This window comes from Puma concolor, chromosome C1 (genome assembly GCF_028749965.1).
Source record: "Puma concolor isolate L17-30 chromosome C1, mPumCon1.1.hap2, whole genome shotgun sequence".
Lineage (NCBI taxonomy): Eukaryota > Metazoa > Chordata > Mammalia > Carnivora > Felidae > Puma > Puma concolor.
The window spans coordinates 164,772,675-164,786,188 of record NC_141674.1 but is presented as its reverse complement, the minus strand read 5'-3'; the positions used below and the strand labels follow the sequence as shown (position 1 = coordinate 164,786,188).

The following is a 13,514-nucleotide window of genomic DNA, read 5'->3' as shown; positions in this document are numbered from 1 at the left end:
CCACATCCTATGCCCCCCCATGTTGAACTGTTCCAACATCCTCTTCTCTGTGTTTTTGTATATGCTGCCTCTTCTTCCTAGAAGGCCTTTTCCTTCTCTGCCTGATCTCTACCCACTTCCTTCCCTTCAAGAGGAACATTTTAGCATTTTTGAGGAGGAGGGGGGAATCTTATAGTTGATGTCAGAAGAAAACTCCTGGCTTCTGGGCAAGTAGTGTCCTTGCAGGGGTGTGTGTGCAATCAGGCTTGCTTAGGAAGTATTTGGTTGCCTGATTATCATCTCAATTAAGTGATTTACATTGATAGCATCACAAGTGGATGAACTATATTCAAACGGGTCTTGAACTGTCCTGAAAATATCTTTTTAAGAGATGACATTGCGGGGCGCCTGGGTGGCGCAGTCGGTTAAGCGTCCGACTTCAACCAGGTCACGATCTCGCGGTCCGGGAGTTCGAGCCCTGCGTCAGGCTCTGGGCTGATAGCTGATGGCTCAGAGCCTGGAGCCTGTTTCTGATTCTGTGTCTCCCTCTCTCTCTCTGCCCCTCCCCCGTTCATGCTCTGTCTCTGTCCCAAAAATAAATAAACATTGAAAAAAAAAATTAAAAAAAAAAAAAAAAAAAAAAAAAGAGATGACATTGCGATGCAGTAAAAGTTACTGGGGACACAGAAGAATGCTTGTCTTGTGCTTGGCAATATGACTAGAGGGGATCAAACTCGCCAAATCTAACAGTTGCGTTTAAGAATGACCAAAACTAAGAGAGGCTGCTGTGGCCCATTCAAGTATCCTAAGGGTGTCTCAAGCACCAGATACCAATCTGTCAGGAGATTCCATCTGACTTTCAAGAAGAGCTACTTAAAACTTCTTTTAGCTAAGCAGAAAACTCTGCATGTTTAACCAAACAGGACATGCAGGTGAAAACATGGTTTTCTTCCATAGCCATCAAAAATTGTATTTTTAGTCCTAAAGGTGCTAACAAGATCAAGGTCACAAGTGTCCGCTCTAGAAAGCCACGTGTCACTGTCTTGCTATATACACAAAACTAGTGATTAGCGAAAGCGATTTAAGAGGCTTTTTATCTCAATATGGAGAGAGCTAAGTTGTAAACTTAAGAGTATGAATAAGAGGGAAGTACGGAAGTGTATGCTATTTGTAGGTTTCATTTTCGTGTCTGTTCTTAATGTTTCTTCTTTTGTCTCCAAAGCTGCTATTCCCCCCAGGGTGCATTGTCCAACCAATAAGATCTTAGACGCAAGGAAATGTGATATTTACGTCCTAGGCGTTCTCATGCACCTCTCCTCTAGTCCTTACGGCAACACTATGAGGGAGACACCTCAACTTACAGATGGGGAATCTGTGGTTCAGGGTGTTTAGGTCACTTACCCAAGGTATATGGCTAGGACAGCAGTGAAGCGCGTGAACTTGTTTCTAGTCTAACTCCAGTGCCAAAGTCCTTGACCATCGGGCTATTGCCTCCCCGCTCCTTGCTAGCACTAAAGTCACAGCGACTCTGTTGAGGACGTAGTAGCTGTGTCTTCTGAATGCCTAACTGTTTGAGCTAGTTCACTTGATGATCAATACAATGGGCCCAAGTGGCCTGAGAAGACATCATTAGCTGAACAAGTTCCTATGGCACTATCGGATTCTAAAGAAGGCTGCCATCTTTTGGTCTCGTTTTCCCCTGTGCTATAAGGTCCCCCAATCAATTAGCACTCCTTTTATGCACAAAACCAGGGCTCATAGCCCTTTGTCTTACTTGTCCATGTTGGGCACATTATAAGCAATCAGTATATACTGATTAACGAGTTAATCATCATCCTAAAGAAACCAAATTATAGTTTGTTTCTGGAAAAAAAGAAATCTGGACTCCTCCACCTACTCTTACTATTGTCTGGTATATTGGGAGTTTGGATTCAACAGCTAAGAATTCATTTTTGGGTCTGCCTAAAACTTGTTGTTTTTTTCCACAAAAAGGAACTTCCCCGTTGTAATTTTCGACATGGCATTTTTAAAACTCCGTATATGTTTTAGATATTATGGTAACTTTTAAAGAAGAAAATGAGCATTTAGAAACTGCAAATACTGACGATGTGTTTTATGCGTAGAGAACAAATATTGTCTAATTTCACAGACAATAAGGAACCAAAGGGAAAGCATGGAGGCATATAGACTAATACTTTTACACATATGCATAAAGGGCATATTTTATTGCCACTAAATATGCATATTTAAATTAGTTTCCACATGTGCACACAGAGGTACAGTGAATGTCCTACAATAGAATGAAATGTCTAGGAACAACTTGGCGGCGTCTATAATGAACAATGAAATTTAGTTCTTATATTTGGTTAACCCCACAGTCTGTTCCTTTAGACAATTGACCATATACGCAAACCAATACAGCTTTTCTGTTTCGAGAACGACTGCAACTGAAAATAACCTAACTTCCCAGTTCTAAAGCAACACAGAGACCGATAAAATGTGTTCTTTTAACTTCTCTCTCTCTCTCTCTCTCTCTCTCAACCGTAAAAGTCATCATGATTTAAACTCAGTAATTACAATATCCTTATTTTACCCCTGGAACATTTGTGGCACACACTGATAGGACCTGGCAGCTGGGATTAGGAGCTCCAAGGAGAAGAACCATGCTTCCCTCCCCATCCACTGTCTAATCCCTCCCCTCCTGCATATGAGCCCTCATGCCTCAGTCACCCAGTGGGTGGCTGCATTGATCTGTGGAGGAGTTCAGAACCCATTCCGGAAAGGCAGAAAGTGACACACACAGACAAAGACTATTTTCATAGACTGCACCTCCTGAGTTGAATTCAGTCTGGGAACTGAATTCCGAACTTCAACAAAATGTAACCATTTCACTTTGATTGGTTTTCACGTTCTAAGGGGCAGTCGTGACAGTGTTTGTCTTTATGTCCATGAGATTCTTCCTTCTTGGGTTGAGACTGGCAAAAAATACCTGCGAGATTTTACGTCTGTGTGGATGTTAAAAAGAATGAACACAGGAAACAACTCATTTTTGTGGCCAGAGAGCTCTGACCTTTATTGACTTCTGAAATTAAAAACTACTTAACATCCCCAAGTCTTTGTTTTTCCGTGGGTCTTTATATCCAAAGTGGAAGTTGGAATAAAGCATTCCTTTAGAAATCACCCAAATTAGCCTGCCTTAAAAATCCTAAAGGATCTAGAACATGTTCTAAAATTATATTTCAAAATTTGATTTATCTAAATTTTAAACACCTCGGTTTAACCTTGTACGCCCTCAGTCTGAGCTTTAACCAGTATTTGGTATTTATGGAAAACAGCTCTAAGTTAATGAAAGAGAATATATACCATTAAAAATCTATATGCCGATTAGATTTATAGAGCATAATTCAATAATTTTTTATAAAGCAATAAAAACACTTGCCAACTCTCATGAAAAACAACCATATGTTTTGGTTTTAATAATGAAAATGTTTTATAAATAAGCTCCAATTATGGTACATATTATTTAAAAAGCATTGAATCTTTTCCTCTTCCAAGTATATTTTCTCTCTATTTTTTGAGGCACCCTTAATAATTTACATATAAATTTATAGCATTTCCAGATTTATTCATTTTTTTTACCCACAAAAGTAACGGTCAATTTTTTCCCTTTTAGTTTCCAGTGTGCCTTAAAAGGACATTTATCATGTTAGATAACCAATGTATCAATTAAGAAAACATTTTATTCTTATAACATCTACTTTTATTCATGGATTTCAAGGCAAATTAAATCACTAGCATAGATTCTGCTATTAAATACAGGGACACATTCATTCCATGAATTAATATACGCCCACAGATTATATGAGAATAAAACTTTTAATGTCTTTTATATATCCCCGTATCATTTATGTGTAAGGGTAAAATATTGCCTGATTCTTTCTGGGAAACAATTTGGCAATGTGTATTTAGAGCCTTAAAAAATTCTTATCCTTGGACCCAAATTCTATTATGAGGACATAATCACCAAGGCTCACCGCAATTTCTGTATGAGAATGTTTATTACAGTGCTATTTATGATAGTAACCAATTGGAAATATCATCAGTGCCCAACAGTATAGGCCTGGTTAAACGACTTATGGTCAGTCTACTTGATGGAAACTACAACCACTAAATTTTAAGTTTTTAAAGAATATCTAATGATATGGAGAAATGCTGATGATAAAATGCTAAGTTTAAAAAAAAAGGCAAGACTACACATGCTAGTTTTTTTTTAATTTTTTTTTTTTCAACGTTTATTTATTTTTGGGACAGAGAGAAACAGAGCATGAACGGGGGAGGGGCAGAGAGAGATGGAGACACAGAATCGGAAACAGGCTCCAGGCTCTGAGCCATCAGCCCAGAGCCTGACGCGGGGCTCGAACTCACGGGCCGCGAGATCGTGACCTGGCTGAAGTCGGACGCTTAACCGACTGCGCCACCCAGGCGCCCCTGCACATGCTAGTTTTTAACAGTATTTCCAAAGTTAGAACTATAGTCTGTATACTCCAAATGTACAAACACACAAGAATGGGAAAACACACACACAAACATATTAGTCTTGATTTTCTCTGAGTGATGGGATTATGAGCAATTTAAAATGTCTTCTTTCTAGTTTTTGTATTTTCTATAGTGAATATGTACTATTTTTATCATCAGAAAGAAACACGTTATTTAAAATACCACAAAAAAAATCTAACAAAAAAGGGTAGTAGTTAAATAAATGATACGGAAGAAAATGATTTACTAGTATAGAGAGTTGTTTCCATGTAATTGGAAAAGGTACTTCGAAAACATTTTGTGTGAGATTATTGCATATGACTGCATAACATGATTACCTAAATATTAAGAATATTTGTGTTTTACTACATGAATAACAGTGTATGTTATGTAAATTATACATAAAATGAAAATATTAAGAGGATAAGATTCAAAATACAAATAGAAAATCTTATAAAACTTATAAAGCTATATAGATTTAACTATTCTCCCTGTTTGCTGCCTAGAGGAAACCACTATGCGAAAGATGTAATACAGCCCTCATAACTTTATCATTATACTAATATATATATATATATATATATATACACACACACACACCCATAAATAGAAATACCTAGTGAATTTTTTAAATTGTTATTAGTAGTTTCAAAGTGTATATATATTATACATATTCTTTGCAAATTTCTTTTTTAATCAACCATATGTTTTTGAGATGTACCCACAGATATACATGCAGAGCTATCTAATTCATTCATTTTAACCACTATGCAATGTTATTCCATTTAATGATTTTACAATTTATTTTTCCATTTCATGTATAACTGACAGACATTTATGTTGTTTCCAATTCTTTACCACGTCATAATGTGCTGAATAGTCTTACACGTGACTCCCTGTATACACAAACAAAAGTTCTTTACTGTATTAAGTTAGACGAGGAATTGCTGGGCTACAGAATATGCTTGACTTTAACTGTTGTAGATATTGCCAGATTCTCTCCAGAGGGTTGGCTGATTTACAGGGCCAGCACTTAAAATAAATGCTTGTACACACACACACACACACACACACACACACACACACACAGTCAAATCTTATATCAGTTAAATGTATTGCAAATATCTATTCCACAGCTCATTTCTAAGTTTACAGTTAATGTAGTCTAATTCATCAATCTCCTCCATCATGGTTTATACTTTTTATTTAACAAATCCTTCTCTATCCCATTTTACATAGATGTTTTCCACATTTAATCCAAAAAGTTTAATTTTTTTTTCCTTATCACACATCTTACATGTATTTTTGTATATAGTATGAGATAAGAAATTTACATTTCTCTTATATATCTATTTGTCCAAGCAACGTTTTTTAAATTGTCATGCCACTGAAATCTCATTCTATCTCTGCCAACTGCTAAATGCCCATATGTCTATTTTGGGGCTTTCTGTTCTGTTTCATTGGCCTATTTGTCTGTCTTCTAATCAATACCCCAATGTCTTAATTACTGTAACTCTGTAAGAAGCTTTGATGTCTTCTAGGATGAATTCTCCCTTCTAATCTTTTTCAAATGTGCCTTGACTATTTTTGATTTTTATCTTTCATGCAAACTTTAAGAAAATCAGCCTGTCAAGTTTTGTCTGCCCTCTTTTTCAGTAAACTCTTTCCACCTACAGTTTGCTCCCTGAGAATGAGTCCACTGGTGTGCCCATGCTCCAGTGTCTTTCCGGGAGCCTCAGTACTTTGCTGTACGTCTAATCGGCTGAATCCTAGACAGGTGACTGGTCCTCTGTCATTTATCTCACTCAAGGTTTTCTTTATTAGAATGCCTTTTCAATCGGGCAAATATGGTTGCATAAATAATCTCAAGGGCTTGCTTTGAGGTTCTTTCTCTCTCTCCCCTCCACACAACATTCCAACATCCCCACACCCCAGGAGGTGATCATCTACTTTGTGACCAGCTCGCTGGACTGCAGGCAGAATGATCATGTATTTTCTCAACCCCAAAGCAGTAGACATGGTTTAACCCATGGTGTAACAATTAGCAAAATATTTGTCATCACAACGGACCTGGAGAAATCCAAGATGAATAGTTCGCCAAATTACATTCATGGAAATCTTAAGAAGACTAGGGGCGCCTGGGTGGCGCAGTCGGTTGAGCGTCCGACTTCAGCCAGGTCACTATCTCGCGGTCCGTGGGTTCGAGCCCCGCGTCGGGCTCTGGGCTGATGGCTCAGAGCCTGGAGCCTGTTTCCGATTCTGTGTCTCCCTCTCTCTCTGCCCCTCCCCCGTTCATGCTCTGTCTCTCTCTGTCCCAAAAATAAATAAACGTTGAAAAAAAAAATTTTAAAAAAAGAGAAGACTAATCATTGGGTCATATTGGAAGTCACTCTCTCACAGAAGGAAAAAAAGGAGAGAAAAAGGCCAACGTCATTTTTTACTGATCAAATTTATGACTTTTCTCTGAAATGTTTTTCTCCTATGACACGTCCGATTTATATATGTATGCAAGTATTACGTAATTTAGTTATATATTTATAATTAATACATAATTGATTTTTAAAACATATTGGAACTGTGTTAGCTGAGTGTAAACATACTAACATCCCCATGCACCTCACCTAACCAAAAAAAAAAGGACAAAAAAGAAAAAAAAGGGTTTGCTATTGCTTTTATGATTACTGTAAGGAGGTAATTTCTATCACAGGTATTTGCTGTCTTCTTATACTATACGCCCTGAAAATTGCTAAGGAGTGATTTCTGGATCAAAAATACTGTGCCAAGGGATGGAGTACTAGGAGAAAGACAGTCCGGTTGTCACAGTCTCAATAAATGTTCTCTAAGTTTTCCACGTGACCAGCGCTATGCCTCACAGATAGAGCCTTGAGCCAAAAGGCACCTGGGTGGCAGTTCAGGATGTTACTTCTGAGAACCTCTAGTCTTTCAGACATTTTGCTATCACAGCCCTTTCCTTTGTTATCAAAGTCTTACTTGCACCCCTCGGACAATCACTGAGAGCTGAGGGGCCTTATTCAGTGTGTGTCCCCTCACCTCTTGAACATGGCAGAGCACGTCAGGAAACTGAAATCCACGGTGGAAGGAACCCAACCAACCGAAAGATGAAGGAGAAGTAAGAGGGAAATCAAGGTCCCACTTGAGGAACGGGGAGGCCTATTTCACAAGCTGTGGCCTGTCGAACGTCCCCTCCCTTGTTGACTGAAGCTGATGCTTTTGTTTTTCCTTAACGGGGAAAGCCTCCCCGGCGTCAGGCCAGGCCAGAGCACCATAGCTGAGGAAATCTTTCCACTAGGTTCTGCAGCTACAGGAGAAATAGGTTTATCAGACCTGTACCCAGAGAGTGGGAGCGCCTGTCATCGTTCCAGGCAAACAGGGGGCCTAGACGTGGCAAGTCAGGGTGGGGGCAGGGGAGAGAGGGCGGCAAGCCAAAGTGGGAGACCTGTAGGTGCGCGTAAAGCTTCATGTGTCCTGTTGTTTACTCACCTGAGGGCCCCGGCCTGACGTTTCCCCGTCAACATTGGCCCCCAACACTTGAACACAAATCAAAGTTGGCTTTATGGAAGACGTTTAAATAAGCGCTACAACGAATCCCTAGAAATTCGACTGTCCGGGCCTAGTTAGAACCTCACCGTCTGCAAAGTAGGGAAGGCATGCGGGGGGACTCCTCCATTATCAAAAAATATCCAAACAGCCCTATTTAACATTTAAATCAGTAAGAGGACCAATAAAGATTCCTCTTGCTTACAAGTACTGGCATTTTACAGCTGTAAAAGGCTCCACCGTCGTCTATCGTCTATACGAAGCCCTGATTGCGCATGAAACGCCCAGTTAAGCTTGGGGGTTTGGCCCACACTGTAATCTTGCTACAGTACAGGCCACATATTATGGAATTCAGCTTTCAGGATTTCAGACTAATTAGAGAGGCACCCAGTAGCACTATGCGGGTTCTGTCAGCATTTCCACTATAAAACCCCTTTTCTGGGGTTTATAACTTGGCCAATAAAAGATAGCCCCAGGCTGGAATGCGCCACGCAAAAAGGTTCAACAAGGGAACGAGATTTTTTTGTTTTAAACTAAATTTCATTAAAAATCAGTTCTTGTAAGAACAGAGCAATAAAAATATGCTGCTTTCATTATTTCTGATGTTTTGAGCTCCTTGCTTTGTTTAAAAATAAAGAGGAAAAAATAAATGCCCTTTCCAGGCATCAAGTGAGTCTAGGGTGCTGTGTATTTTAATGAAAATATTTGAGTTATTGGAGCTTAGGAAAAACTGTTGCTTGCCACACATTATTTTTGTTTCACACTGTGGGTCTAGGATGTAGCTTGGCTCAAATCAATTTGGAAATAAAGAATGTACAATGCTTTCAATCATAGGGGTATTGGTGGTTTTTCACGATTAGCGCGTGTTAAGCGTCGTCGTGTGGTGAAGTGAAACTCCTACACGTTGACAGGACTTACTGCGAGAGAAGCTTTGCAACGACAACGGTGTTTTCCATTATCCATTAATGCTTCCAAATGATAATTTCGTTTTCTACACCCGGGCAAGAAGCCATGGAGAATGCACAAACCCCATGGACTTACTGTAGCACACCCTGTACCCAAATAACATTGAACGTGATCGCCTCAGCCCTGGCCTCATTTTCCCGTCGCTAATTAGAGTTTTGTCTTGTCGGTAGACGTTTTAGGTTAAAAGGTTAAAACAGCATGAGTGTCTGAATTCGGCAGAAAACCGAAAAGAAAGGAAAAGGATGGGGAAATCAATATGTCTAGAACAGCGACCCTTGCGCCCGCTCCTGCTTTCAGCGCCTTATATATGCGTGTTTCAATAAAATTTCACAGCAATCCCATGAAAATAAGGCTCCGGGAGGTTAAAGAGGTTTACCCAGAGTCACAAAGTTAAATGGCAAAGCAGATATTCAAACGGTGTGTCAGGCCTCAAAAACTATACGCTGCTTGCTGTAATTTACTATACAGTTGCCTTTCTTTCCTCTCCTTGACTCATTTTACTGTGGAACTAGGGCTTGGTAATTTCTTCAGTTCCTGCCCACAATAACTCTCAAATTAGCCTGGCTAAGGTCACGATCTCACGGTCCGTGAGTTCGAGCCCCGCGTCAGGCTCTGGGCTGATGGCTCGGAGCCTGGAGCCTGTTTCCGATTCTGTGTCTCCCTCTCTCTCTGCCCCTCCCCCGTTCATGCTCTGTCTCCGTCTGTCCCATAAATAAATAAAAACGTTGAAAAAAAAATTTAAAAAAAAAAAAAAAAAAAATTAGCCTGGCTGGTCGTCAGCAGAAGCGTCGAATCCTAACAAACGTGGGGAGAGTGGGGTTTGGTTTCTAGAGCCTGAGACTCCTCGTATGCCCTCCTCTCCTGGCAAACCCGAACTGGAGAAGGGTCTGAGGGCCGCCACCAGAGAAACACTGACAGCCCTTTCCCAGGGAACTGTTAAGACAGATTTACACATCGAGAATTAAATGCAAGCTTCTGAATCGTCTTCAGAAGAGGTTCATCCAAAAGTCATGTAGGCACTTTTACGAAGATCTGAAACTGGGTCTCAGTTTACCGAGGTACACGGTAGCTGCCCAATCTGTTTAACTTCAGGGGCTCTGCCTTAAGAAAGATTAATTTTATGCTTTCTTGCAATTTACCGCTAAGCTATACCTATCTATTAAACAAGCTGTGTTTGCTTCTTTGGAGACCAGTGTCCCATGAGAAACCCTTCTGTCCATTCATATTATATATACTAGGAAGAATGACTGGGGGCCACCAGCCCGTCAGACGACTGACTCTTGGCCCTACTGAGTGCTGCCCTGGATGGAAAGAGGCAGTGGGGAAAGGCCACGGGGCAGAGGAGGCTCCCGCCTTGCAAACAACCTTCTTTTCCATTTCAACACACACCATTCTTCCGTCCAGCTGTATGTCTCCCCACGGGGATGATATTTGTGCCATCCCTACATAAATGAAAGAAATATGGAGTGCCTCCAGTAGGAACATCCTGGCTTCTATCTATTTAAATTAGAGCCTTATGGGAAAACCACATGATTTTAATGGCCTTTAATTGGTTAAGGAGAACAGTAAGTTCCCTCCCAGAAGCTTGAGAACAGAGCTCCTCGCCTTCCGGATTTGTTTCTTGGTTAACCAGACTAGGGAACAAAAAGAGTTGTAAAATATTTGTTAGGCTGCAAAGCTTAACAAAGAAATGTTAAACAACACTGATGATGATATTGATTTCCTTCTCTCCATTCCTGCTTACTCCCTGCCGCTAATTCAGAATGACTGTCCTTGGTGTGGGGCTTGTTGGTAGCATGGGGAATATGCAAAGTCCAGGAGAAAGTGACCCTCACTGACCACCGGCTGCAGAGTCGGTTCTGCCTAAGAAACTCCCTGACAGGGTCAATTTGCATTGCCTGCCTGTTTGGTTACTCAGACTCACTAAGAGACTTGATACACGTCTGCACGCACATCTGTCCATTCAGTCCTATTCAGGAAACCCCACTGACCAAAATTCAGACTTGGAGAACAAAATAGTTACAGGAATGTATCCACACTAAAAAGATTCTCCTCCTCTTAAAAAAAGGCATCACAGCAGGATTCCTTTAAATCGTGCATTTCAAATGATACGCCTTACAACCAACAGTGCGGCAAAACATGTATAATATAAAATGAGGAAATGAGGTCTCTGTATACGTTACGTATATTACATCTCTTTAATTGATTACAAATCTTCTGCCGTATATGTTCCAGCTTAGGTTCTTGGGGGAGAAAGATACCATTATAACGTTTGAGAGCTGAATATCTTGGACATTCTTGACAATTATTCACAGTATCTGACACAGTGCCTTTCTACAGAATGAGAGCTCAGAAAGACACCATTAACTGAATGACTTCAGGCTTGCGGCATGTGGGCTCAATGTCCATTAGGGTCATAAATTACTTGAGTAATGCTAATTATTCTTTGCCTTCAGTGCTCTTGATCAATATATTTGTGTTTGATTTTGTTGGGTTGTTGTTGTTGTTGTTTGTTGTTGTTGTTTTATTTCTTTGCATGTATTAGATTTCCCAACAGTGAGCAGAGACCATGCTTGTCTTATTTTACCTTGTTTCTTCTGTACCTGGCTTGGTAAGAAGTACATAGTAAACACTCAATAAATATTTGTTGGCTGAATAATTGAATAATTGAAAGGGCCTGCCTTTATTAAGGCAGGGTTAATATATCTGTGTATTTGAAACTCCGAAAAAACAGTGAATTGCAGAGGAATCACTGGGTGGGGGGGGGGGGGCGTTCTTCTAAGACAAATGAGTTCCTAGGGATGCGATTCATTCCTGCCTGTTCCTGAGCTATTAGATCTTATCCAGTGTTTGCATTCCAGGAAGAAGACCCACCTAAAAGAGTTCTTCAGCTTCAGAAAGTTTGAAAAGCATAATTACATTGAGACTCTGGTGAGTACCAATTTACCTAATTTTAAAAGACAAAATTTTATCGTAAATCGCTAGTGTACCAAACAAAAGACCAAAAACCCAGGTTAAGGGCAAGTTAAATTCGACACCTCCCTGTTCGGATTTGCACTCTTTTGATTCGCTCATCGGATCATTTTTCAGTACCGCCACCCCACGCCGGTGACTCCCAGAAAACTCACTCTCTGTATTCTCACCCCCACTCCCCTCTGCGCCACCTTTTCACACAACTTTGAATCCTCCAATCAGGGATCGCAGACTGAATTACATAAAGTCAAATGGTCTCCATGCATGCCCCGTTGGCATGCAAGCTCCTAGTTAGGGAGAGAAATAAACAAATGTCACTGATTCCCCAAGCATGCGGTCCTGGATCCAACAGAAGACATTTACATTTTCAGACCACTCTCTCTCATTCATCCACACATCTGTGGAGCACCATCTGTATTAGCTCATTTCCTCTCTGGCTGTCAGTCTTCCCTCCTCTCTCTTATGTGAAAGAGTAATAAAAAAAAAAAAAAACAATGGAAAAATATCTGGAATTCTGCTTGAGAACACAGATAACATGGAAAGCATTATATAGTTTTGAGGGTTTTTTTTTTTTTTTTTTCATTTCCCAGGTTTTCCTTCTCCATCCCGCCTCCCCTTTCTCCCTCTCTCCCTACCCTGGAAATTATTTTGAAGTTTCATTTTGCTTGCCGGTCTGCCCTGAGCTCTCACTTCCTAGCACTGATGTGACAATTACAACCCCCATTCACTGCAATAAAAGCAAATAAGGCAAAGGCTTTCCCGCACCATCCCGACCTAGGAGAGAGAGAGACCATAATATATGTCTTAGCAACAACACAAAGCGGACCCTCGTTTTTGCATACATATTTAGCCAATTTCTTCTGGAGGTCTCATGTGTTTCAATTGCTCATTTATTCTTCAACCTTGGATAAAGAGGCGAGGAGATGAGGTGGGGGGGGGGACAGACAGACCTATCGATGACAGATCTGTAGACAATGTTGTTAGCATGCCAGATCTTATTACAGAACCGTGGGAGGTCATGTACGCCACATCCCGACTCCATGGGGACCACCACATTTAAAACAAGATGAAAAAAAATGTGATGTGGGAAAAAAAAAAAAAAACCCTCATGGGCAGCCTTCAAAGGCAGAGACAGGTTGTGACTGGATTAACATTTATTGACTGTTTAAGCCTGCTTTTTTGCTTCAGGACAGAGATACACGAGTTTAATTGCAGAGGCTGTTCTGCCAACTGATCACCAGAGTGGCAACCAAAGCTTAACTAATCGGTCCTTCATTAGTGAAAAGTCTCTATTACAAAACAAATTAAGCATGCTCTGATCCTAACCTACAGGTCCAATAGCATTACGGCAAAGTTTAAGCTGTTAGAGCACTGAAAAACTTATTAAGGGTTAGCGCTGAGATAGCACTTTGTTATCGATTTTACAATACACAGGTATTATGATTTATGGAGTGCTGGTGTCACTCTAACAAGCTGAAGGACACACAATATCATCTCCAGCA

At 40.4% G+C, this 13,514-nt stretch overlaps 1 long non-coding RNA gene across 1 annotated transcript in view; it reads left to right on the top strand.

The window, feature by feature from the left end:
* Positions 1–11,972, top strand: part of LOC147578544 (uncharacterized) — a 148,174-nt gene extending 136,202 nt beyond the window's left edge. The window contains exon 3 of the long non-coding RNA XR_015254305.1: positions 11,901–11,972. This is a non-coding gene — a long non-coding RNA (uncharacterized LOC147578544). The remainder of the gene's footprint in view (positions 1–11,900) is intronic.
* The last annotated feature ends 1,542 nt before the right edge of the window (positions 11,973–13,514 follow it).